This window comes from Cavia porcellus, unplaced genomic scaffold (assembly GCF_034190915.1).
Source record: "Cavia porcellus strain 051 isolate PalLab524CR breed Dunkin Hartley unplaced genomic scaffold, mCavPor4.1 scaffold_19, whole genome shotgun sequence".
NCBI classification, from domain to species: domain Eukaryota; kingdom Metazoa; phylum Chordata; class Mammalia; order Rodentia; family Caviidae; genus Cavia; species Cavia porcellus.
The window spans coordinates 11,467,064-11,494,749 of record NW_026947502.1 but is presented as its reverse complement, the minus strand read 5'-3'; the positions used below and the strand labels follow the sequence as shown (position 1 = coordinate 11,494,749).

General features: G+C 39.0%; 1 protein-coding gene across 2 annotated transcripts in view; it reads right to left on the bottom strand.

Moving 5' to 3' along the window:
- The window catches only part of Sgcd (sarcoglycan delta), a 554,972-nt gene that overhangs the window by 42,058 nt on the left and 485,228 nt on the right, over positions 1-27,686 (bottom strand). The window lies entirely within an intron of this gene.

Here is a 27,686-nt window from a genome sequence, read left to right as displayed (position 1 = left end):
GAGACAGTCAGCAAGCCCTGAATGTGCACGTGTGACCAGTGCCTCTCCATGTGTCCTCCCTGTATATGAAGCTTGACTTCAGCAACAACGTGCCCTTTGTTGATGAACTCAGACCAGCCTTTCAGGCTTCAATCTCCCGTCCTTTTCACTCAGTCTAGGGACAGTCAACTCACAATGACTGCAGTAGGTTTAACCTCCATTATACATCTTATCTACTCCTCCTCCTCCTTTATCACTTCTTCTCTTAGGGCTAAGTGGCGGGTCATACACGAGTGCCTGGACACCTCAGAGAGGTGATACATGCTCACATGCAGCTTCATGACTGCAGGGCATGAGTGGTTCTGTGCCAAACGTCCAGGCCCACAGTCCACTGAGCCCTTTCCCAAGCCTCTCAATGATGAACTGTTAAGAAACACAGTCTCTTCTTCTCCAGGAACAAACAGGATTCAGCCCCAGGATTTATGGGTGTACATATGTGTATATGTTCATAACAATACATGCACACATTTATCTCCATCTGCAAATGTGCATGTGTGTCATAGTATGACACGAGTGACCTGAGATCAACTTAGACAAGTGGTAAGGAAAACAAAATGATCTGTTGACAGGATGCCCACTTTTCATCAAAAACTAAAGATCTAAATCTTTTGGTGTTGTTTTGAAAACAACACCAAGATATGTGGTAAGTTCTCCTTGATACGGTGAGTAAAAACAAGTATGAAAATCCTTTAAAATTACACTGGATTAATGCATATAATCAAGTCTCATTATTCATAATACTTATAAAGTCATGGTGATTGCTAGATTGGGAAATACTGAAACATTATCCTAGAGAAAGTGTAAGATTAGGCTCCTGCAAAGCTCTGGTCACATTTTTGCTCAATTTTGTTTTTTTCATGTCCCTGTTTAATGAGACCTTTAAAAATGTATGTATATGGTTAATTCATTAGCATTGGTCCCACAGCCAATAGCACTATGTCTCATGCCTGCTGAAGTTTCATTTTCTCTTAAAAGGCATGTGTTAATCTTCTGCTTAGAAACACTAGATAGCACTTCAGAACCAGGGCTAAGGGCAATGGCAGACAGCAAAATCACAGAAAAAACACAGAAGCACAAGAAAAGATGGCAGTGAATGGACCAGGCCAAGGGGATGCATGGTTATGGTATAGGACAGATAAAAGAGTGTGGGTGTTGTGTGACTTACACGTCCTGTTGCTCGGCACATGAAAAACTGTCTAAACACAGTGACTACCGATGATGGAGTCACAGATACATTAAGCAAAAAACACATCCAAGGACTCTGTGAATAATGAAGTTCACCTCTAAATATTAATTAGGAACTCTGCTTTTGAAATGGCTTTCATATATGCTGGGGTGAATAGGTAACTGGGGCATTTATTCGGCATGACTGGGACCTATGCTATGGTCTTCTATGAGCAGCACGATTATTTAGCTCTTTGAGGTGATGAAGTAGCTGATTGGCATTTTGAAGGGATTAGGAGTAAGCAGCTTAAAGTCAGAGCTAGTATGCAAAACACTCTAGTTGAATAAATATCAGACGTTATCTAAGGTAACCAAGAGAAAGTGGGAATTTGGGGGAATCTCTTCTCACTTACAATGGTCCCCGTCATCTATATAGCCACCCCTAGGATTAGCAGTGGGTCCCTCCCAGCTGAACCTATATTTATATATGAATGTAGTCAAAATGTATTCAGTACCTACTATAGGAGCAATGCTCTTGAGAGGATGGAACCAAGTTCCTCGTGAGCTAATGTCACACATGAGTGGTAGTTGACAAGAATGCAAGATAGCTGTCTAGTTACCCATTGTTGGAGTGTTAAGAGGGAAACAGCAAGGCAAAAGGTAGCAACTGAGTAGAAAATTGGGTTTTTCTGGAAAAGGGAATGGGGAATACTTTTCTCAGTAAAGAGTTTGAAGAGGGACATGCCAGTCCTGAGGTAGACCACAGCAGGGGCATGAGAACTTTGTGTGCAGGCAGACACAGGCTGGTTCTGCCTATGAACTAAGGAGGGAGAGGAGGGAAGATGTGCTGGAGCCAAGACTGTGCCTCTAAGTGTCTGAAAAAACTGGATGCTGGTCCTTGGATTCTATACGAAACATGGAGCGCTTATGAAATATTTTTCTCTTTCATCTTAATCCAAATCTCTGTATTGTGTACTGCTCGCAACCAATGACTTTTGCCTGAGTCAAGTTGATTGGTGTAGTTAGTAAACTGAGGATAGTTTGGTTGAGAAAATTAACATACTCATAAGGGGCTGAAATTTGTATCTGTCACTGATAATTGCCTTTGAGACACCCACAGTGGCACTTCATGGCTGTCCTGTTGGGTGACATGGGATAGTCTGATTGTGTGATACAAGATGTCAGATGGGACAGTCATCCATGTACCACTGGTGGTTCAAATTGGTGAAGTTTGTTAACTTATTTTTATCTATTATTCCTCATATTTAGTAAGACTATCTTATCTATTATCTCTCCAATAACACTCCCATACCAACTGCTCATCTTAAAAGTTTTTGAAATCTGCTAAGTTAGCATTTGAGCCCTCCCCTTGACAACTGCCTAGACTATCAGAACATCACATCTCCACAGAGAGATGCATTTAGCTTTTGGAAGTTTCAGGAAGTCATTAAAATATAAAACCTGACTTTTTAAAAAAAAAACCACATGTCCTGGATTAAAGCTCCCAGGGATCTCTCATAAAGCAAAGCCAGGTCAGGTCCTGGGAACAACCTTTTTCCTGGAATTCACAACAAGAAGTAAAGTACAGCAATTACCACTTCTCACAGAGAGTCATCCGCAGGCAAAATACAATGGATTAAAAAGTACTTATGTTCATGCTGACAGCTGCCAAAGCTGCTTGCGTCTAAACATTTTCCCCCACTTTCATCGTGCTTATCTCTGCCTGTTCTGCAAGATATTGTGAGATAGGTTTGCAGGGACTTAATGTTACCTTGGCTGGAAGCTGTGGATTCTGCCTCTGTGGTGACCCAGCGGACACACAGTGTTTTCAGAATTAGGAAGTTTTAGAAACTAACTCTTTGGGGCAAAGCACCTCCAAATATTCCTCTGGATTTGAAAACTAGAAGTTTTTTTTTTTTTTTTTTTTTTTTTTTTTTTTTTAAGTATCTGGCATAACATAGTTATGTTTTCCAGGTTAAAAGAAATAATGTTTTCTCAGAGAGGTATATTTTGGCTTGTTTTTCTAAGGTCCTAGAATTGATCCTGGCATCCAAACTGATGATATATTAAACATTGACTGTCTATCAAGCCAGGGTCCAGGTACAATATTTGTACTCTACTGAAAAATGTCAAGTTTTGTTTTGATTTTTGTCTGCCACTACTCTTGCAGCCAGCCAGGTGCCCAGGAATGGGGGGGGGGGAGTGGGCAGAGACCACTTGGAAGTCCTTCAGATCCTCCAGTCCTTCACCCAAACCCCAACGTATGGATGTGGCTAGTTCACTTCTGTGCTCACTTTGGAAGCACTCTGAAATTTTAGGCGCTTCCTACTGTTTCTTTTTCCACTAGATGAATATACCTCTGCATATTGTTCTTGAAGGAGATCAGGATATACCACCCCCAAATACGCCCCTGTGGCATAGGGATTATCCTAAGCTAAAGGCAACAGAGATCCAGCAGACAGCTCTCTACCCTCTCCTTACTTAAAAATAGGAAACATTTTCCTCTTGTGGAGGGATTCACCTTTCCCTTTCTCAGAAAGACTCTGCTGTGGTACCTAACATTTTGGCCTTTGTGGGCTGGACTGAATGAAGTGAAATTATCTTGGACTTCCTACAAATCTACAATATTGTTAAAGGAACTTGTGATTGATAAAAGAAAAAGATATATATGTATTTTATTATAAAAATATATGTGTGTGTGTGTGTGTGTGTGTGTGTGTGTTTTATTATTAAAAAAGAGAGAGAAGTTGGCTAAGGGCACACCTACTTGTGTGGCCTAGATTCTTATTAGCCCTTTAGACAGCACCAAGAGGAACATATATGGCAAACCTTACTGAAACCTCTTCTATTGGCTTCCCCATACATTTATCATCACATAATTTACTGCTCCTAGAAGCTCAAACTCCTTTCCTTTGTCTTATCAAATCTCTACAAATTTATTGTTCTTTATAAAAAATAGTACAAAAACCTCTGGGTCTCCTTCTTTGGGATTATCACTTCATTTCTATATCCCCCTTCTTGCATATGTATAAGAAGTAAACCTATTTGTTAATCTGTCTTCTATCTGATTAGTTTTCAGGACACCAGAGTACACTTACGATAGAAAAAATACTTTCTGACATTCTGTGTTTAGGGGCATCCTGGAACCAGTACCTGCTATCAGTATGACAGCTTTCTCTTCTCTAAAATTATGGACATTCCCATTTTCTCGCTTCTGCCCATTTAACAATAAGGAATAGATGTATTTGAAGATGAGTGGTTTATCTTGAAAATTCATACAAATTTAGAAGCCTTTTGAGAATACATGTTTTTCTTTATGAATCCAATTATTCAAAGCAAGTGGTACTCCAGAAGATGTGTCCTGATTATATTCTGAATCTTATTTTATACTTTGCAGTCTTCTCATAAGCCAAAGGGGGCTCCAATTTATACTAAGATTTTTCCCTCGATGAAAACCACCATTAAAGAACACAAAATTGATTTCTGAAAAGCCCTCAGAGATTACCTATCCATATGAAAAATTTAGTCACACATACTATGTGTACTATCATTGGCTTATTTTTAAAAAATACTTCTCTTAAACTTTAAAAGGGGATTTTGTTTTGTTACTACAGGTAGTAAATCAACATTCCTTGTCACAAAGCATTAACCAGAGAAATAAATATAAAACAAATACAGCAATGATTTATCTGGAATCTGTCATATATACACAAGCTCTGAATTCAAAATTTTCTCTCTTTTAGAAAAGGTAATGACATTAACCCCCAAAATACCACCATGACTTTATCCTTGGCATAGGATGGTAGAATTCAAACAGGAGGCTCTCTTTTACTCTTATTTCATATATCACCAAATTATCTGCAATTATAGCATTCTATAATTTGGGAAACTGATATAGTCCTATCAGTTTGGTTGTTATAAAAAAAATAAGGTACATAGAAATTAAAAGTAGACATAAAACTTAGCTCCTTTAGTCCCATAAGTGATTTTTAATCACAAAAAAATTCTTATTTGGGATAATTGTACTTAAGGGCTATATTTAGTCTCCCTGTTATGACTGGTTATTGATATTGATTCGATCAACATCATTAATGGCTTATATGATACTCTAGTGAAGATTTTTCTCATATTATTTCTAAAAGGAAAGAAATAAGTCATTGTCCATTGTAAAAGATAAATACAGATTTGTTTTCAAGAACAAGGGACAAATATTCATGAAGCTGTGTTTCTTTCTATTCTTTCTTGGTGTTCAGTTTGGTATTTTCTTCTTCTTTTTTTTTTTTTTTTTTTTTTTTTTTTTTTTTTTTTGGTATTTTTCATTTTTATCATTACCAGGGATCGAACTCACGACTACCTGCTTGCAAGGCAGGCGCTTTTGCCGCTGAGCTAAAGCCCCAGCCCCAGTATTTTCTTCTTTTGATCCTGGGAACCTGCCATCCACAATCACCATGAAATTCTTCTTCTTAAAAGATAAAAGTCTTGGTCTGGTAATAAGATATCATAGTACACAAAATGTATGAAACGTAATTACATTCAAGCAGTCTATACTGACAGTAGTAATTATAATAAGAGTATACTAGTCTAAATCCATCATTTTATTAATCAGATTATGCAAAAAGCCAGTTACTGTGCCATAGCATGCTGTCTGGCATATTTCTATTTTCATCACTATATGTTTTCAGTACATAATGATTATATTCATCATGGGTGATTGGTACAAGTAATAATGCATCTTAATATTTGTTTCATCTCCTTCCTCTCCCTTGCCTCTCCCTTCCCTTTTGCAAAAGATATCTTTAAAAAACAGTATTTATTATGGTTTAAATGTGTCCCATGAACCAGAGTGGTACTTGGAAGAAATTAGGATTAAAGTCATGAGATCTGGCTCTACATTAGCACTAATGGCCTATGAGAAGAGGAAGAGAGGTCTAGGCTAGCATACTTTCTGTGTCCCACAAGGTAAAGCTCTCTGTCATGTCATAATGCAACAAGGTGGCTCTCACCAGATGCTGTGCAGATGCTGGCACTGTGCTCGACTTCTCAGCCTCTAGAACCAAGGCCCCGATCAACTGCTGTTCTTTACAAATCCCTCAGGCTCAGGAATGTTGTTATGGTGACAAAAAGCAGTCTAGGACACTCTCATAGTTTGTAAGAAAGAATAAATGGAAAAAAACTTAATTGTTACATAAAATGTCTGACTTTTCATCAAAGATCCTATATTTAGAACTTAAATATGTTTTTTTTTTTTTTTTTTTTTTAAATTAGTACCGGGGATCGAACTCATGTCTGCACACTTGCAGGCAAATTTGTGTTTTTGGTTTAATTTACAAATAAACTTTTTGATATATGTATCTGTGATTGAATAGTATTGTGATTAAAATGACAATACATATTACTTCCTGTCACCTTTCTTTCTTTTCAGGAATTGGGGCATTCTGTGCAAAAGAGGGAAGAAATGAAAGAAGAACAGAAGCAATAAGACAGCAAAATTCATGGCTTTTATATTTTGAAAAGACTGGGTCAACACAGAAACAGTAGGTCAGATGTCACAGTAACATACCGCCAGACTGAATCCAGATGAAGGGAGAAAGGGCTGAGAAAGAGAAAGAAGGTTAGAAGATGAGGAATTTCTGAGAATGGGCCCTAGATTCTACTATTTCCTTCTAGAAAAGTCCTACGGCAGGGAGAGGTTAACCACTGACAACTCCAGGTAAGAATGGGAGCCTGACTGCAGTGGGAATGAGCATCCTGTACCTTATTTCTGGTAAATGGCAGACAAGTGTCAAGATCCCAGGAGGAAATGGTTTCCTGAGGGCTTTTCAGTTTGCCTTTGCATGTGGCACCCGAAGCAGCAGCAAAATGTTTCCCCATATCAAAGCAGAGCAGGAATTGAAACAGAACATGAGCAGAGTGGATATCCTCTTGGTCAGGATTATGATGATAGAGAAATAGCCTCCTTTCACCAGTGACTAAAGATCAGGAGAGATACATGCACCTTCCCCGAAGGCAGTAAAGGTGGAGAATGACAGAGAGTCAACTTTCACAATCCAAAAGACTGAGGGTGATGCTACGACTTTCATAAGTATTGAGGTACAAAACCAGAAAGAAGACAGTGATATTCTACATCAGGTAAAAATAAGTTGATGCTATCTAGAAGGATAAAGATTCTACTTTTTATTCCTTTGCTGAAGATTGAATCTTGGACTCTTACACTAAACTAAATCCTTAGCCTTTTCCATTTTTTATTGTGAGATACGATCTTGCCAAATTGTATACGAAGGCTTGGACTAGCCATCTTTCTGCCTCGGCCTTTTCAGAATGCTGGATTCCACGTGTACACTATTGTACCTCTCTTGCATTCTACATAATGTTTTTAATGTCCATTTTCTTATACCTTGCAGGAATGAAATTATAGAGCACTTGCTATTTATATAATTTAACATTATATACTGATTATAGATAATACTCTAAAGTATTAGAGTTCTCAGAGACATGAAAGAGAATATAAGATTTAAATACATCATCCTTCAAGTGATTCTTTAGAATTTTTTACAAAATTGAAAATGATTAAATTAGGTTGGGAATTTTAGTATACGTATTTGAACTCATGATGAATGAAAACAATTACTATACCAACAATGAAGGGCAAGATCTACATAACATTACAATTAAAAACTGGCCAAGATACAAAATCAGATCTTACAGTACTTTAACATACATCGATAAGGACCCACTCCATAGCTCTGATCACAACAATCTGACAAATAAACTCACTTTTTATGAAAGAGAAGTAATATTTAGGCAGAACAAATGCAAGTTTCTGATACACAGCTCATTGCCAATATTCAAAATATCAATTGCATTTTAACTGATACAGACTGTTTCTCCTACTTTCAGGTTGGAGAAGCTAAAAGACTCTGTATTTGTGGATAAAAGAGAGGATCATACCTAAGGTTACATAATATCCTTTTAAATCTCTGGCCTTGTGTTGATCAGTTGTGGCTAAATTATGCTTCAATACTGAGGACAACTGACAATCAGAGCCGAGGAGAAGGTTAAGTAATACATCTTTAAAGTTTCTGCTGGGAAGTAGCTTGTGTTTCTCAGGATAACATTGCATTGATCAAAGCAAACCATGAGATTCCCCACACAGGTGGGGCACTGAAAATCTCAGGAGGGAAGAGTACTGTTATGATTGTGTTCAGATGCCCCACCTCCAAGCCTCATGCAATCATGGAGGTGGCTGAATCTAGCATTTGTGATTGGTTCATCGTGATTGTTCACTGTGATTGGTTCATTGTGATTGTGATTGGTGGTGTGGGTGCAGGGGCGGAGCTGGCATACAATGTAAGGAAGGGAACGAGGTGTGCTTTTCCTCTTCTGTCCTTTTCGCTCTTGCTGTTTGTAGCCGCCATGAATGGCTGTCCCTCAGTCATGCCACCTTGCCTTGCAGCCTGTTGGGTGTGGACTGAAACTTCTAAAAACTGTAAGATAAATAAACCTTCCCATCTCTCATTTTTGGCATCAGGTGTTTTGTCTCAGCAACGAGAGAAAAGTAACCAAGACAAGCACAGACATAGACATTGTTATTTTTGTAATCACAAATTGATTACTTGAGTAATCTCATTACTTAGTATAATAAAATGCTTTCACATCAGTTTTGTTTCCTTGAGTTTATGTTGATACTGAGACAATAGCTGGGTGGATTTGGGGACTTGTACTTCATATGTCATCGTTTTTTTCTTGTCCTTTTTTTGGTCTTAGGGAAGTTACCACAAGGTGGATAAAAATGGCTAAGGATGACTGCATAGATATTCCCAGCTCTACTGTTAGCTGAATTTTAAAAATGGAAAATGTGCAGCTAAATTCTCACTATATTTTAAAGCTGTTATTCAATTTATACCAACACATGAAGAAATACAAACATAGAGATGTCCTTCTATGATGAGTTATCCCATCCATTTCTTAGTTGATACTTGCTTTTCTAACAGACCGAGGTAACCCACTGAGCTATTTTACTGTAAGTCTGTAGCGATTTCAAGAAAAGCTTAGTTGTAGTGAACATTTCAGATACAATAACCTTGAAGCAAACATCCAACATCTTTTGTTTTGCCTGCCCATTATTCATTACCCTTCACTTTCACTACCTTGCTTATCTTCAGAGGATATAGTTTGGGTAGATCACTTTTGCCCCTCAGATCCAGGAAGAATGACATAACCCACTAGTACCAAGGAGAGCTTTGTGCTCCATTATGGATGTAACGCAAGTCAGGTCACTGAGATTTAATATCAAGATTTTTATTGTAACTGTTGAAATTATTACTCTTTTGTACAGTGCATCAAGGGATAGAATGGAAACCTGGCAGGCATCTTGACATAGCTGTAGGAGACTACTCCTAAGGAATGGACTTACACACAACGGAAAGAGCGATCAGAAGTAGAAAGAGTAAAGACTTATGATGTTAGTTGATTGCATGAATCTGGTGGTGTCTGGGGCATATTTTTTATTGGACTTTTTTTTGTTGTTTTCATTAGTTTTTTTTTTTTTTTACTTGAAACCAAAGCTCTTACACAACAAATGAGCAAGAGTTCATTTGTCCCTCATATTATAATGATCCAAAAAGGATGGTAGGTCAGAGGTTACTACAGCATCCCACATAGAGACACAGAAGGAATAGAAAGTTATAGATCATGGAGACTTTGTTCTCTACAAGGCATTAATGGTGTTAGAATCTATTTTGGTATGGAATTTATCACATCTTTTTGTCATTATTTTATATTTGTTTACTCTAGGCTTCATTAAATTGAGAATCCTTATCTCTTTATACTTAAGGTCCAATATTGTACCTGGCACAAATTAGGTACATAATAAATGTTTGAGCAAAGAATAAATGAATATTCCTTATTAAAAGTGTTGCCTAGCATGGTACAAAATTGGAGTACAGATTAATCCCTTTACTTCAATCAGTTTTCATAGCATGGGCGATTGATTTCTCAAATGTGTATTTAAAAAGTATGGATTAAAAAAGCTTTCCAAATGCCGGCTGCTAAATGACTATGATAATACATAGAAGGGAATAAGTTCTAGGCAGAGGGAATAGCTTGGATAAAGAAAAATAATACAGAAAAGGCAAGCACATCAAGAGGCACATGTTTCATATTCCAGAATTACCCACTATTGATTTTTCAATCAGTGTTTTATTTTTCCTTGTTTTAACATTATTTAGAATTATCTTTTTAATAGCCATAACTGTGAAGACTCTGAGATTGCAAGCAACTTAAAAACTAATGGAAAATCCTGTCTCCATTTCATGGATGCTGGCAGAACACATGAAATTCTGGGTTGCAGACAAGGCACTTCATCACTTGTAAATGTTAAGCAACTGAAGAACATTATGTCAGAATCAGCTTTCCATACCAAAAGTCCCATGGGGAGGAATGACATAGATGTGGCCAGATAGATGCTGACAAATATAGCAGTTTGTGCTACAGAAGAACCTTGAGGTTGGGGAACCCCAATCATTTTAATCGGCAGTAACTGGCTTGTCCTTTCCTTCAGATGGAGATTTTTTTTTTTTTTTTTTATTGCACTAGGCAGCATATATGGCAGCCCAGTGCTTTGAAGGGAGGGGTTATCTCTGCTTTTTAAGGCTTTTAGTCATTAAAAAATGCTTCAGAAGATGTCTGGAACAAAGGGCAGCTAGAGCCTTTTTGAAAAGACATGCACACCTAGGCCTCAATCGATTCACCATTGAATTCCATAGGAAGTTCAGGGAAGATCTAATGCCAGTACTCCTCAAACTCCCTAATGAAACTGATAGAGAAGACATACTAGTAAAGTCATTTCCAGAAGCAAATATTACCTTGATTCTAAAATCATATGAAGATCCAACCAGAAAAGAGAACTGCAGGTAATCTCTTTAATTAACAGATACAAAAATCCTCAACACTCAAACAAATCATTGAAAAGATCATGCACCATGATGAAATAGGCTTCATCCCAGGGAAGACAAGGATGATTCATAATGCATGAATCAATAAACATAATACATCACATAAATGGAGAGAAGGAGAAAAATCATATAATCATTTCAACAGATACAGAAAAGCCTTGGACAAAATCCAACGTCCATGCATGATAAAACAACCAAACACACAAAACACCTAAAGAAAACAGGTACAGAAGGACCTCCTCTCCATCTGGTAAAAGCCACTGAGGCAAGCTGTGGTGGCACAGACCTGTAATCTCAACATTCTGGACGGGTGAGGCAGAAGGATTCTCCTGAGTCTGAGGACAGCCTGGATAACAATGCAGGACCTTGTCTCAAAAAGGAAAAGCAAAAGCAAATGCAAATGGAAATGCAAATGCAAACACAAAAGACCATTCATGAAAAATCTATTGCCATCATATTTAAAAGGAAAAACATGCACGTTTTTCCTCTGAAGTCAGGAAGTGCATATTAAGAATTGTCAGGGATTGGATCTATTTAATACCTGTAATGATTGATACATTGTATTAACCCGAGAAGTTTAGGAATTTAGGTATTCAGCAGGGAGCCAGGGTCCTTACTTTGTAAAACTTCTCATCCTTTGAAAGACAAGAGCTAGGACAATACAAGAGAAGAAGATAGTCTTGTTCTCTCCTTTTTCCTCTTGCTACACTTGATGTCTTCTGCTCCCTTGAAGTGTTGCCTGTTGCCATGTCACTCTGCCTTGCAGCCAGCTGATTATGGACTGAAACCTCTACAGACTGTGAGCTAAATAAATCTTGCTTCCTTCATTTTGGATGTCAGATATTTTGTCTCAGCAACAACAGATAAGTAACCAAGACAACACCTTATTAAAAACATAGTCAACACATGCACATGTTATCCCTTTTAATTCTTTGTAAATATAAATAACCATATTAGTTATTGTATGTCTCCAAATTCTGAAACTTTGGAGGGTACTGGAAATCCTGGGACTCTTCTTTCTGAGGTGAAGTTATTAACAAAACCCCACTGTAAAATGAAAATCTGAGTGAATCCTTGGTTAGATCACTTCTGAGTCTTTCCATGTCACTGAAAAAGACTTAGTTCCTTACAGGAACCTATGGCCCCTTTCTTCGTATCCTTGCTACCCTTCCATGTGTATTTATAGCTCCCACCACATGCCCAGTTAGATGATTTGAGCAAGACAGTAATGCAACGTGACTCTGATTCCAAGAAAGACAACCTAACAAGTCAGCTATAGAAGCAGAAAGATGATTTACAGTATACTAATTCAGACAAGACACAGCGGCAGCTAGGAGTAGAAAAGTAATAGTAACAAGGATGAGTGTTGGATATTATTTCAAGATAGAACCAACAAGATTTTCTGACAAATGAGCTAACAAGAAAGAAATAGACAACTTTGCACATAAGTGACAGAACGAATGGAATTGCTATTTGCTGAGATAATACTGCAGGAGTTGAGGCATGCTAGAAAAGACCAGGAGTTTAGAGTTACGATGTGATATTCCTTATTGGCTACCCAACAGGGAAAGCAAGTTACTAGGCAGACATACAAATTCAGAGTTCACAGGGGAAACCCATAAGCATTCGCATTGATAGATAGTATTTGAAACCATATATAGTAGACGAGATCATTAAGAGATCTGTTGAGTCTACCATTGTAACAAAAGTTAGGGTCAGGGAAATGAGATACAGTGATGACACTCAGGAGGAGAAACCAGCAGATATGAGGGAAATCGAGAAGAATGTGAAGCAGAGTGAAGAAACTCTTAGTAATCTGGGTGATCAATAGTATCAAATAGTGAGGGGAGATTAGTAAGATGGGACAAAAAGCAAAAACAAAGCAATAACAAAAAAAACTGGACTACTGGATATGGCAATGTGGAAGTCAAGGATGGATCTAGATTTCATCTCATCCAATGTGTACAATTTGGGAACATTCAAGAGATAGAGTATAAATTAAGCATAGGGTCTTTTGAAAAGCCATTTGAAAAGGAGGGTTTTGAAATATAACCATTATTAACTTTAAGATAAATCTATCTCAAAGAGAAATTACTGGTAAGGGTGGAAAGAGTATTCTCTGAAGCAGTGGAAAAACCTAATAGAACAGATCAAAGAAGGACGTGAGGGTAAGAGAAAGGAACACAGAGGGTACAGGCAGCATTCAAGGAGTTTTCCATCAGGGGACAGAACATAAATGAGGTGGTTGGCAGGGATAATTTGGTTGTTAAAGGGAGGTTTTCTTTTATTCTTTTATTCTTTTCTTTAATAAAATATGCGAGTACATTTATGCACTGAGGGGAATAATCCCTGGAGGAAAGCTAAAGACGAAGACGAGAGGATTGTGGTTAACTCTTGGAACATGATCCTTGAATAGCTGCAGCATCCTGTGTGGTCTCCTGCATAAGTAGGTAGCTTGGTTTGAAGAGCAACAGGACAGTTTATAACTGGCAGAAAACAGTAAACATGGGAGTAGATGCTGAAGTTAGAATGTCTTGAAGTTCACTTTTGGTTACATCTGTTTTTTTTTTTTTTTTAGAAAACGAAATAGCCCTCAAGAAGAGCGGGAGGTATAGCAAGTGGGTGTTGAAAGGAAAAGATAAGTGGGGAGATGGGATGTGGCGGGAAGATGGGATGAGGCGGAAGACATGATGGAGAATTTCTGGGCTGTCCTTCGAACCCTCTGGAGGTTAGAGGTCATGACATTTTAGTATGCGTGTATGTCATTCTCAGGCCATTATTCTGGTACCTCGGTGAGGACAGAATTTGATTAACCAAAGATGGCAATAATCAGGCAGGAATGGTGAGTGGACAACGATCTAGTTGACTCTAAACTCCAACCAGACTTCCTCTTCTATCTCCTCTCTGGACATCCCCCTAATCTCTTACTAAACATTTTGCCCTACTGTTAACTGTCACTTACCTTGAATATCATTTTCTCAGAGAAGTCCTCTGACCTTTAGCCTAGACTGTCACAGACTTCTTGGCCATGCCAACTTTTCTCTTCCATAACTACTCCTTGGTAATAATTTTTTATGTGACTTGGAGTTCGCCAAAGCCAGAGATACCCCTACCCAGGTGACCAGTGTTGCCTCTGCATTTTGAAAGTGACATGAATGGCATAGTCACACAAGTCATGCATATGATGCAAGCACTGTCATTAGAGCCCAGCTCTCTGCTTCTTCAATCCAGGCTGCTAAAGCCCAGGCCTGACAGTGACAGCAACACGCTGGTCACTGACTTCCTTCCTCCAATGTGCTCAGTCAAGGGTACATTCAGTTCTGATTAAGTGAGATTTGCATTCTGGTTACACACCAGGCACAGAGGCCAATAGGATGGGGCCTTCTAGGGACGGGTGAGAGATAAAATAAATAAGAGGTATGCTAATAAAGAGGGAACAGAACCAAGGTATTACACAGGAAGAAAAAAATACTAAGTTCTGAAATACAGGGTTTGGGACAAATAAAATTCATCTTTTCAAATGCTCTATGAGTTGGTCATAGCTCCATTCACTGAGAGGAAAAAACCAGACTTTCCTAAACGGTCTTCTTTCACTGAAAGGTCTCTGCATGAGTTTGAAGATGTCTCCAAGTGAGTCAGACTGAGGTAAGGCTTTACATTAAAAAGCAGCAGCATAACAAGATGAAAATTGATGACCAGAACACACTGACCCCTTATAGTCATAAAAGAAACCCCGGGACCCTCATCCTTTGTTACTTGATAGTCTGCTCTCATCGATTTTATATTTAGTTGCAAAGAACAAGGTGTGCTTTAAATGAGATAGGCGATTCTGTCCAACAGCTTGGTTAGTGTTATAATGGGGAACACTGAAAGGTCACAAGACCTTGAGTACTGGAGAATATTTTTGGAGATCTTTGTTCCCTATATCTAATGACTACTCTGAAGAAATAGGTTCTTAGGTTGACTTGTCTTTTGGAAAGGAAAAGTGAGTGGTTTACATTGCGTATGAACCTGTTATAAACCGTATTCCTTGCTTGGCTTTCTAAACTGAAAGGGAGGGGCAAGGTGAGGGCCCCTGAACCCGTGTGAGGATGCCTCATGATTACAATAGAATGTGTTTTAGAAAGATCAAAAGCAATGCTCTTTTTTTTTTTTTTTTTTTTTTTTTTTGTGAGAATGAGCCAACTGCTTTGAGAGATGGGGTACATTTTAATTATCACTTTGCTGAGCCAGACAATTTCAAACTTCAGAATTACAAAATTAACTGAAATCATAAACTGCAGTCATCACACTCTGTAGGCACTGAAATTGGAGAAATATTCTTTCCTTACAAACTAATCATTTGTTTGACTATGTGGTGTCTAGTGCTATTCACTAGCCCTTGGGGCAGTTGCAGCAGGTGTGGTAATACCCAATGCCCAAGAGGATAGACAGTGTCCCAAAGAACTGTCACTTTCTGCTCCAAGGTTTTTCCTTAAGAGAATGGAGTAGGCAGCTTATGACTGATTCCTGCAAATGAACACCTCCCCACATCTACATATCTATTAAGCTTACAGCTCTGTGTCTCTTTACTGATTCCTAATCCTTCACTTTCTTTGCAAGTGAATTCACAGTCCTTCATTTCAAACCGAGGTAAAAATCATGGGATATCATATATGGTAGAGTAGCATATTGGTGTGACCTTGACCAGCATGACAGCTACAGATCATTTCATTTATGAGCTTTATTTCCCAATGTCATACCAGTTGTAGGATCAATTTAAAAACTGTTCTAGGTTTGCTTTTTAACCTAATATTTTTTGAATACTATCTATGTAGTAGGCAGCATTCTAAAAGTACTACACACATTTTTCTCATTTAATTCTCATAATGAAAATACTATACTGTTGACTTCCCTTTTGCACAAAGAATTAAGGGACTGAGGGGTTAAGTAACTTGTGCAAAGGACCTCAGCTGGTTCTAGGGCAGAGTCCTAGAACCTAGTCCATTAGAGTCAGGACTCTAATGCGGCGTCTTCAGATCTAGGTACTTTTAGATTCTACTCTTCTAGCATAATGCTTTGTCCTAAAAGAGGAGTCAGTTGTCTCCTACAGCAATGAATAATCATCAAGTAGAAGTGCTCGAAGCACAAACTGAATAGCAATCTGCTCAAGGCAGAGTTGGAAGGAATCTTGCATTAGCAGCAGTTTAATCCTTGGCCTGAGAGATGTCTCCCAGCCAATACTGATATTTTGGTGAAAGGCTTATATATTTTTTACAGCTAGGCTGGCGTACAGAGTTGGTGGCCATGTTAGACCATCATGGGAACCAAGAGGGGGATAAACAGATAGATGAGGCAGGAGGAGTCACCCAGAGAAACCTTTACTGTTTCAATACGTTGGCTCTGTTCCTACCGGGATTAAAAAACTGCTGGTCATGTGAGTGACTTCTCGATCTCTCGATCTCTTTTTTTCTGACTTGGAGAGTGATTTCATGCCTATGAAGTATGGGATATCCTGTTTGAGTGGCAATGATATTTTTCAGTTTTCCTACACATACTGCCATCTTACTGTTGCTATACTGGAATATAGCTCCCCTACCAAGTTGAAAGATGTTCTCTAATTTACAAACAAGCAGGCGAACAGCAGGACAGCAGAGCTAGGTCAATTATAATAGCAAATGTGGATGAGAGAAAGTCTTTATTACATACCACTCACAAATTGAGATTCGGGAAACACAAAATGACCAATCTCAGCTCAAATGTATTTTTTTAAATATAGACTTAGGAAAAACATCTTTACAGTTTCTCTCCATTTTTATCACATGAGAATCAATTACACAGATGATCCATCCATCTATCCTGTATTGTCTTCCAAAAATGGTGGACACAATGAATGCAATACCTGCTTCCAGAAAGTTCAGAGTCCAGTAGGTAGACAATTATGATATAAGTAACAAGAAAACTTCAGAGTAATGTATTTTACCTCACAATAAACACTCAACTCACATTTGTCTGGGTAAGGAAAGCTTCATCAACATAGATCATATCTGAATTATTACCTAAATGGTAAGGTGGGATTTTGTAACCCAGTGACAAATGTGTGGGACTTGGGGAAAAAGGACAAAAGTGAACCAGGCAGAATTTTGTATGTGAACTATGTGAAGAGGAGAACGAAGCACTGTGTTTGGGAACTGGCATATCTCCCAGGAGTTTCCATCTACTTCCTCAGTCACGTAGTTAAAGGGCCTAGAAAGTGGCACCATTTTTTTAAATCTATTTTTTTTCTTAGGTAACTTTAAAGAAATATAATTCAGCCACTCATAGTGTACAATTTAAGGACCTTTATATTTATGGACTTGTGCAGTTTATAGTATGCTTACAGATATTATCATAACTTTTAGAACATTTGTATCACTTGAGGGGAAATCCTGTGCATTTTAGCTATCGCTCCCTAATGCAACAAGCAATCCACTTCTAGACATACAAGCGATCTTCAAGTACTGACAAGTATAAGAATCCACTGCAGACTAGTTGGCTCTGAGAATAAACATCTAGAAACACAAACTCCTAGTATTAGGGATGACACATTTCTCTATCTATTGCACTTTTGAAGTGCATATGCATGTTTTCATGAATGCATGCACACATGCCCACAAAAAGAATATGGTGAAAGAGACGACTTCTAAGAGATCCTGGAGCAGTGGTGGCGAGCCTAAGGCACATGTGTTGCAGCCAGCTGTTTGTTATCATGGAAAGCTCCAAAGGCTTCACCATCACTGACCTAAAATAATGAATCAGGTTCTTCACTTTTAGCTTTAACATAGGCTTTGGAAAGCAGAGACATTTAATTGTGAGAATTGATCCTTTGAGAGAAGGTTTTAGTTTTCGGTTTGTTTAGCTCAAATCATGGTTAGGGACACTGAAAGAGTCTAGAAACTCCAACTATGCATATTTACATATGAACAGTTTTCCTACCCAAAATGGTTCCACAAAGGGAGATGAACTGGAGGAGAAGAGCATTTTCAGAACTTAGACAACTGCTATAGCCCATGGCTCGAGAACACTGAAGAAACTCCATATAAGTTTTGGGTTATCACACGATTTTCACAAGAAAATCACTATTGCTTAGCTTCACAATTATCAGAGAATATTTAAAGTGTCCATGAGAAATCCCAGGTTACTTTTGTTGTGTGAGTGGCCATGATTAACTGGAATAACAAGGGAAATACTTCCTTATTCTCCTGGCCCCACCTGGACATTTCCATAGAATCTCAAGGTGTATGGCATCTGAAAATCTCCTAAGCTCCCCCAAAATGTATTAGAAGTGACTATGAGTGAATGGGGAAACCCTGAGAAGCACTCTGGTTGGGCTACAGAACACACAGTGATCATGGTGGGGGTATGTACTGATGCCAAAAATGGTTTCCTTATCTGAAGATGAGAGACCATGAGGCTATGAAGCAGGCATCTTCCTCTAACACTTAGGGATACAGAATTTCTCCTCACAACTTCTGTGTACCCATGAACTGAGCCCTATCAATACTTGAAAACTGAACCAAACAGGGACCCCTTAAATCCTGACCATAACCAGAGTAATCTCTGCTTTCCCTAAATTTAAAGCCCTTGCCTATTCCACTTATTTCCCACCAAGAGACTGTCTTGTGTTGCTTATTTTCCTTTGATTTCAGTTCACAAATTAATTTCAGACTTACTAGGTCATACTCTATTCTGATGGAACATCCTATTAGGTCCTGGGTTAACAGCACCCACGGGAGATTCAAAGTTCTGGCTTTGGAGTCAGAATGACCCTGGATTGGTTCCTTGGGCAAAAGACTCAGTTTCGAGTTCTGTTCAACAAGGATAGGAATTTACTCCGTGGATTATGAGGACTGATTGTAACAGAATTAGTATTTATCAAATATTTATCCTGGATTATCCTGGTGTTGCCTTTTCTCATTTTGGTCATTTCTCCTATTCAAGACCCAGGCATTTATGCTCACTGCCTCAGGAAATAACTGTCAAACTGTGGAAAACTTAAAAAGGGCTAGGGATATAGCTAAGTGTGATGGCCATGGGTTCAATCCTCAATTGAGAGAGACAGAGAGATAGAGACAGACAGACATACAGACACACATACACACACATACACACACACACACAGAGAGCGAGAGAGAGCGAGAGAGCGCGAGAGAGAGCGAGAGAGAGCAAGAGAGAGAGAGAGAGAGAGAGAGTGAGAGTTTATCCCAGAAAATAGTTTTACTGCCTCTGGAGTTTAAAAAGCTTAACTATGAAAAGGAATGGAAAGGACTCAAGGTGTAATAAGCATGTAATGTTTCTTCATTCTTAGGCCAGAAAAAAGTAGGCCAAGTTGAGATAAAATGAAAAAGAGAAGTAGGAGTGACAGCTCCTGAATTATGTTCCACGAGCTGAGTATGGAGAATGGGAGAAAACAAAAGGAGAAGTCACGGCGCTGGATTTATTCTGCATAGAAGTAAGAAGAGCTCAGGAGCGGCAAGACTCAGGGTAAGACAACCTGTCTTAGGACTGGACCACAAGGCCACAAATATTTTCAGGGGTTTTTTGTTTGTTCTCCTTTGGTGGAAGAACGAAAAGACTCTTGAGCCTGGGATGTAAAGAACAGAAAATACCTTTGCTCATAAAGACGATTTGCAGAAAATAATTAGAATATCTCATTGTGACCTGTGAAGACTAAGGATCAGATGTGCCAGTGGCCACTTCACTGTGCATCACCATGGGCAGATGACAGCAAGAACTATGTGGTTACGCTCCATTTGTAAAGCTAAGCCCTGGGGGAATCACAGTGGGTGCCCCAATTGACAGTGTCTGTTGTGTTACTCTGGCAGAATGAGAGTTAGAAAATAATCTTATAAAATAATAAAGAATTATACACCTTGTAAGTTTGATTTGTGGTTGAAGTATGTACCCGTTACATACCATGCAATACTAGGGTATATGGTAAATCCTCAGTATTTTATCTGCTAGCCAATAAATGTCAAGATCACTATGTTAGACAGTGCCTTCACTGTACAGCATAAAGACTGCCAAACAGTGGCCTCTGGACCACATCTGACTTACCAGTTATTTTTATAAATAAAGTATTATTAAAACATAGTCATGCCATTTAGGACAGCCTTGTCTGTGGTTGCTTTGGCTCAACAACAGAGCACAGTAATTTATACAAAGATCATACTGTTCTTCCAGCCTAAAATACTTATTTCTTGTCTTTTACAGACAGCATCTGCCAGTTCCTAGTGTAGAATCTTGACATACTTGTACTCTTTAGTCAGGGATTTTCAGGAGAACAGAGATAGGTAAGTAGACAGACAGACAGACAGACATGTATGTCCTGTTGGTTCTCAGATACATAGGAGGAAGGAGGGGGAAGATACTGACTTGCACAATTATGGTAGCTTGCCAGACTGAACCCTGGCAAACTAGGTAGACCAGCAGGTTGGGAAAGAGCTGTGACTGCAGTAGGAAGGTGGTCTCCTGGCAGAATACCCTCTTCGGTGCTGTGTTAAGGCTTTTAACTGATGGGGCAAGGCCTCCCCATACTTTGGAGTCTCATGAGCAACATGAGTTAAATGAACAGCTACTTTGAAGAAAACAAGACATCATGCCCACCTTGCTGATTTAATGCCATCTTGCTTTGAAGTCCTACCACTCTTTTTCTATTTCTTCTACTTCCATTGATTCTATCATGTTGTGTCTTAATGATTTCAATATGTGTGATAGTATAAACAATTTTTTTATGGAAAATGAGGTATTATAGTAGCCATTTTCATCTTCTGTTATTTGGTTCTGAATACGTAATATTTTCATTCTCTTGAATGGTTTTATACTATTTTGTTATGTTTGATACTATTGTATGTGAAGGTATGCTCAACTATTTCAAAGAAAAAGACATGATGGTAGCTACTGTTAATATCCAGTTGTCTTGCTGTGAAGTGCTGTGTTGCTTACATTATTTTGTTCTGATTTGCTTTGTTCTGTCCTCTTGTTTTATTTTCTTTAAAATAAAAGAGTTAAAACTGTCAATCTCATTTAAAAGAAACCCTCACAGAAGCATTTAGATGAGATCAGGCATGTTCAGGGTGATATGAATAATTCGATACCTGGGCAATGTGGCTCAACCCAATATTACAAAAAAAAAAAAAAAAAAAAAGAAAAAAAGAAAAAAAAATTAACACATGCATCTAGTTCTTCAAAATCAAGAAGAGACAACTTCCCCTCTGTATTTTTTCCTAAAAACATCCCTTGACTTGTGTGGATTTGTTTGCCATCAGTAATGAGGGATACATAGTTCCTTCATAATCTTTGATTCCTCTATTCCCTGAAAGAAAATGTGTTTTCTACAACAATTCACATCTTCTCTCTGAGAGTGAGATGAAGGTAAATATTTCTCATTTCACTTCCTGGTCATTTTGTTAGAGGACCAGCATGAAAAGGCTAAATCCAAGTGGATTTTTATTTAAATGAGGTGGCATAAAAGATGACACATTTCTTTCTTCTCTGTGGGAAAACCAGATGGGCCTAATTAATAAAACGTATCATATCAATCTTCAATTATGTCTCAGTGGGGAGGGAGAATAACACAGTCCGGAAGTTTTGAGGCCTTAGAGAATGATGTTTTAATTAAATAAACACAATTTTACTTTTGTATTTAGGAAAATGCTTTACAAACAAAGTACCAGTGTCTGGTTTTAAGCAGAAGGGGTGAAATGCAAAACCCTTGTCTCTAGCACACACTGTTTTCTTCACTTTTATGGGAGTAAGTTTTTGCCATGTTCCTCTCTCACAGGGTCATTATGAAAAGCAAATGATATTTAGGGAAGAATTTTGAAAATCGTAAAGGACTATATAAACAGAATGCTAAAGTAAATAACCCGAATAGAATAATCAAGTTGGCTATAGTTCAGATTTGAATGTAAATACTCAAAAAGTTTTTAAAAGCCTTTACTGAAAGGCTGAATATGAAATAAAGGCAGGGGAGAGGTAATTAAACAGAACTCAGGACTTCAAGGTGCTCTCCTTTACTCCCATATCTGGGAGTCAGCATTTCTTCTGAAAATTACAGTGACCTGGGTGGAAAGGTGAGTGCTGTAGTTAGACTCCAAAGCTCCTGCAGCTGGAAAACTTTAATTAGACAGCATACTGCAACCACAGCCATTTGGGGTGTAATCTTTTACCAGGCAACCACAGAACCCCCAGAACACTGCAGTTTATAAACAGCAAGTGACTCCAGGGACCAGGCACAGCGTGAAAGGGGAAGGTATACCAGAAGTCCCTGCAAGTATAATAATAAATGACAGTGACGCCCTGACTCAGTGGCAGAGAGACAGTAAGGAGAGGTGGAAGCTGACCAAAATTAGAAAACTAAAACAAAGCACAATCCATATGCTATGCTAAACATCTACGCCTGTCATTTGCAATTTCTGACAGTGTTTTTTCTTTTCCTCCTCCTCCTCGTCTTCCTCTTCCTCCTCCTTCTTCTTTTCTTTGGTGGTGCTGGGAATTGAACAACCAGTTTCTGCACTGAGCTACATCTCCAGCCCCTTTCCATTTTTAATTCTAAGACATGTATTAAGTTGTTCAAGATGTTGCTTAACAGCCTTATGTGCTCCTAGGCGGGGCTGTTGAGAGACGGTTAGATCATGGGGCTCATAGCTGATTTGCTGTTAGGAGGCAGGGTCTTGTCAGAAGAGACAGGTCCTGGGGACATGACCTGGAATGACATATTTCCCTTCTTGGCTCTTCAGTCACACTGGCTTCCTGTCCACCATGAGGTGAGCCTCAGCCTCCCTCAGTGCTGGGTTAGAGGTGTACATCACTGTACACAGTTACACTCGCAACTTCTAAATAATAATAAAAATCCCTAATAACAGCACAAACTCACCCAGGCTATTTGAGTTTATTTAAATCCTGGCTTTACTCTTTCCTGGCTCTGTGATCTCAGACAAGTCACCTCACTCCTAATTCTTCTGTTTCCTCATCTATAGCCCAGGAGCAGTCTAGTACTTAGCTCTTAACTCTAAAAACAATATGAAGATTAAATGGCTTAATATTTGTAAAGTACTTAAGGCCATGCTTGCAACATAGTAACTTTCAAATATGTGTATAAATTTTTAAATGTCATGTTTTAAACATAAAAATTATGTTTTGAAAATGAACACCTAGTTCACAGAGTAAAAGGGAGATTTTGGCATATTTTTAATCTTTTACCAAAATATCAAAGACTATTATAAGCCATAAGCCAAATTCCATATCTAGCTTACTTTCCTATGTTGCCATAAATAATAGCAAATATTTGGTGTTCCATATGATAGTTCCAGATATTGGACAAACAAGATTCTCATTGATAACTCCTTCCAGTGCTTACTGAACAGAACTGATTTCTTTCTTAAATTTGGAACAACCATCTCATCATCCTTCCTCACTTCCCTTCTCTGAATCTTTCCAACAAGTTAAGTCGAAGCATCCTTTCCGAGAACAGCCCTGATGATCTCACCCACTGTCAACAGGGGAGAGAAGGTCTGAAACCCGCAGTCTAGATGGTGAGGTCTTATACACACCTACTCTCCATACATTTCCAGTATTCCTCTCTTCTCTGTCATCTACAAATTATGCATCACTCTCCTGTTCTTTGGAGAGTCACATTTTATTAGCTATTATGATAAACCTGAATACATTTCCCTTAACAGAGCCCCCAAATTGCATGCCTCTTTCCGTGGTATAATTGCTGTCCTTCAGAGTCCCTTTTGATATAGTTCTCTGCTTTGTAGAACAGAAGTTCTCTGTTTTGTGGAACAGAAGTTGACATTCTGGATCTTTGGGATTCCATGGAGTCTTGTATAGAAGGCTAGCCATCAACATTGGTCACTTGTCACAAAGACATTTTTTAAAACAACATTTTATATTTGGGATAACTATAAACTTATAGCAAAGACAAAAACATACAGCATTTCTGCATATCCTTTACCCAGATTCCTCTAATATCAACATCCTACAAGACCCACAGTGTGCTTTTTTATGACCAAGAAATTAACATTGGTAAAACAGTAGTGACTAAAATTTCTTTGGATTTCACTAGGTTCACCTCTCTGTCCTTTCCCTGGCAAGAACCAGCCTTAGTCCAGCTCACCCGCACAGAAACCCAGGCTTCTCTTTTACCAGCCCTCGGCTATCTCCCCACGTGATCTCTTTTTGAAGTGGCCCAGAAAAATTCCTTTGCAAGTCTTCTATGTTTGGCATTCCACAGCTATGTAACAACATTCATTTGGTTTTAATCACAGCTTTTAGATAATATAAACCTTGCTTAAGAGCATAACCTCAGCTAGACTACCTGGATGTGACAGTGCTTTTCCTGTAAGGATACGTGAAGTGACAGCAGTACAGGAAAGAGTGAAATGTGGGAGTACAAACCTAGCTATAAGTTGCCCTTTAAAGCACTATGTGTGTAAACTTGGGGAACAAACTAAGCAAAGCAAATAAGCTTTGGAGCTTCTATGTATATAGGAGACACTGTAGATTCTATTGGGATGTTGTAGCTTCCCAGCATCCATTTCTCTTTGTGGATTTGTTTTGAAGATTTTTCTTCACTGAATGCAGCCCATTTGAACTGTCATCCAGCCCAATGCTCCCTCAGTTAAGTGGTCAGGAAGGAGCCCATCTGGATACTCCAGTATGTCTTGCTTGAGATACTACTCTTGAACAGAACAAGGAGATGGAAACCATTGGAATTTTCTTTTTCTTAGCCATGGCCTACTGACTAGACTCTTCAGGTTCACAGAATTTCTACTGGCAGGCTTCAGAAGGCATCTTATTCCTTTTCTACCCCTACACCCAATTTTGTAGCCTCTTACTGATTTTAGAAGCTTTCTAACATCCTTAAGAAATCCTCTTTCAAATTTATTACCCAAGTAGCTTAGGTAATTAAAAACAAATTAAAAAAAAAATAAAACATGATGTACACCTGTTAAGTGCCACCATTGTGTGACTTGGTTTCTGGGGTAGTGGGGGAGCTCCTGCTCTGTGATTGGTAAGATCAAAAGAGCCGGTTATCTATGAAGGCCCATGAAAATAGTAACTTTATGAATATCCAAGTCAATAAATCCATTCATATAAAATCCATTTGGTCTCCCATTTGCTCAACAAATATTTAAATACCACATATTCATAGGCATCAGCCACCATGCTAAAAATGGCAAATATTTCAAGATAATCGTCAAGGCAACTCAAGGCAGAAGCTGAAGTCTTGGCCATGCCTCCACTTCTGCAGTAAGACAGTGGCAAGCGTGTGCATGTATGTGCCAGGAGATACTGAAAGGGGCGAGGTGGAGATCAGTAGAATGTTTCATGCTTCCTGCAGTGAATGGTATCTCTCTGGTTACTAGTGCTTCTGAAGCAGCTGCTGGAGAATCAGGCCAGTAATGAATGTTGGCTCCTTCCCTTCTCCTCTCCATCCCTTTCCCAGCCAGCCACCCACCTGGTGAACAGCTAGGGATGGTGCAAAGCTAACAGTACTGACACTGCATGAATGGCACATTTCTCTTGTGCCGCAACCAGCCTTGGGTTCCCATCACTGAAACTTGTCAGCAAATAGCAGTTTGTGATACAAGTTGATGCAGAGGGAAGGGCCGATTCACGAGTGCAAATAGGATGCATTTTTCCAGGCTATAACTGCCTTTTTTGCGAGGCACATTATCTTCTGTCTTCTTCAGAGTGTATCTTTGATAACAGTGATGTTTGGGGTCCATTTAAAAGCGAAAAAGAGAGTTTCTGATAGCTATTCCAGTTCAGAGACATAACACCAGTGCAGGTGAATTGTCCATCTCCAGCAAACAGCTCACCTCCCCTTTTGTCTAAGTTCTGTTTCACGATTCTTGCTAAATATTTTTGAAAGAGGAAAAGAACTAACATGGATGAAAACATGGAAGGAAAGAAAGACCGTTCTTCTTGAATGTATGTTTAAATGTGCTGAGTTTCAGATTGCTTAAATCCCAGTGAGACATTTTTAGAGTCCTTGAGACTCCCCATTCTCTCAAGCACCACAGCCTCTTGCAAAGTGGGAGGAACGAATCAAGATGCTATAGTCTTACTGAGCACAGGAGCACACGCTACTCAAGAGAGAGGCAGGAGGATGGCAAGTCTGAGGTTAGCCTTGGGAACATAATGAAACTCAACATAAAAAGGTTAGTGATGCAGCTCAATGGTGAGGGTCTGGGTTCCATTCTTACTACCGTCAAAAGGAAAAACACAGTCTGCCCCTGTGAAGTACTATTATTGTGAAGCTTGATTTCCTGGAATTTTGTCTTCATATTCCTCAGCCCCTGGTCAACTTGCCTTCTATGCCTAATCTGTCGTCTCTCTTTGCCACAGCCATAGATTTCCACAAGTTCATTCTTCCTCTGTGTGCCAGTTTTCAGGAGATTGTAGCCTTGTCTGGTGAGGCATGAGCCATCTGGAGCCACCGATCACTGGAGCAGGTGCCTATGATGGACAGTTGCTGTGCAAAGAACTGCTTGGAGCATGGGATATCTTTGAAAAATAGGACTCGCCCTAGAGGGAATCAGACAGATGAATAAATCACAGGCACATTTATTAAATCTTGACAGGGGCTGACAGAGAAGAAATGGTCAGTTTTGAGGAATGCTCCTCTGAAGTCCTCAAGATCAAGATGCCTTATGGTTTTGGCTTTGCCTTTAGAATTCTTGAAAGCAGAGCTGATCAGAGATTCATGGAGAGTCGTCACCAATTACTCTAAGGAGTTATTCAAATTGGTTACCTCAAAGAACCTTGCTTAAATCATTTGATGGATCTAAAGCAAATTTAATCAGCCACAGTTCTGTCCCCTGGACACTTGCAAGTCTGTCAGCCACTCAGGAAGCTTTGTAGCAAGAACTAAGTCTGTTCTGTTTCAGCAGGAGTCCTCTTCAAGAATAAGACAGCTGGGGACCCATGGGTGCAAACCATGAGCCTTCCTGGATGGACTCTTCAGCAGGGTCCTGCTGCCAAGCATGGCAGGGTCTATATTAATGATGGCAGCAAACATGGCTTCACCCAGGGTAGGAGGGCAAAAGAGGAGAAGACAAAGATCCCCCTGCAGATTACACAGTCCTGGCTTTCTCTGGGTGCATACCTTATGGGAAGGCTCAGAGAGTAGTGAGTTGTGAGGAGCAAGGTAGCCTGTGGTTAGACTTGAATTGAAATGTCAACTGAGCTGTTTACCTCCAAAAATACCTTAGGTAAATAAATTCCTCAACCTATTCATGTCTTAGTTTCTTTATCAGAAAAGGGGGATAAAGATAGTGTCTATCTCATAGAATTGTTTTAAATACCCATAAAGTGCTTCACACAGTGTTGTATGTAATGGCCACTATTCTTAGTTCATGCAAGACTAAGATTTTATTCTAAGTTGCTCTTACCCGCTTAAATGAGCAAGAGTGTGAGTCAAGCCTTGTGGTGTAAAAGAACAGAAGCCCTGCTTGACTCCACTTCAGTAAACATTTGTTAAGTAGCTACTGTAGATGC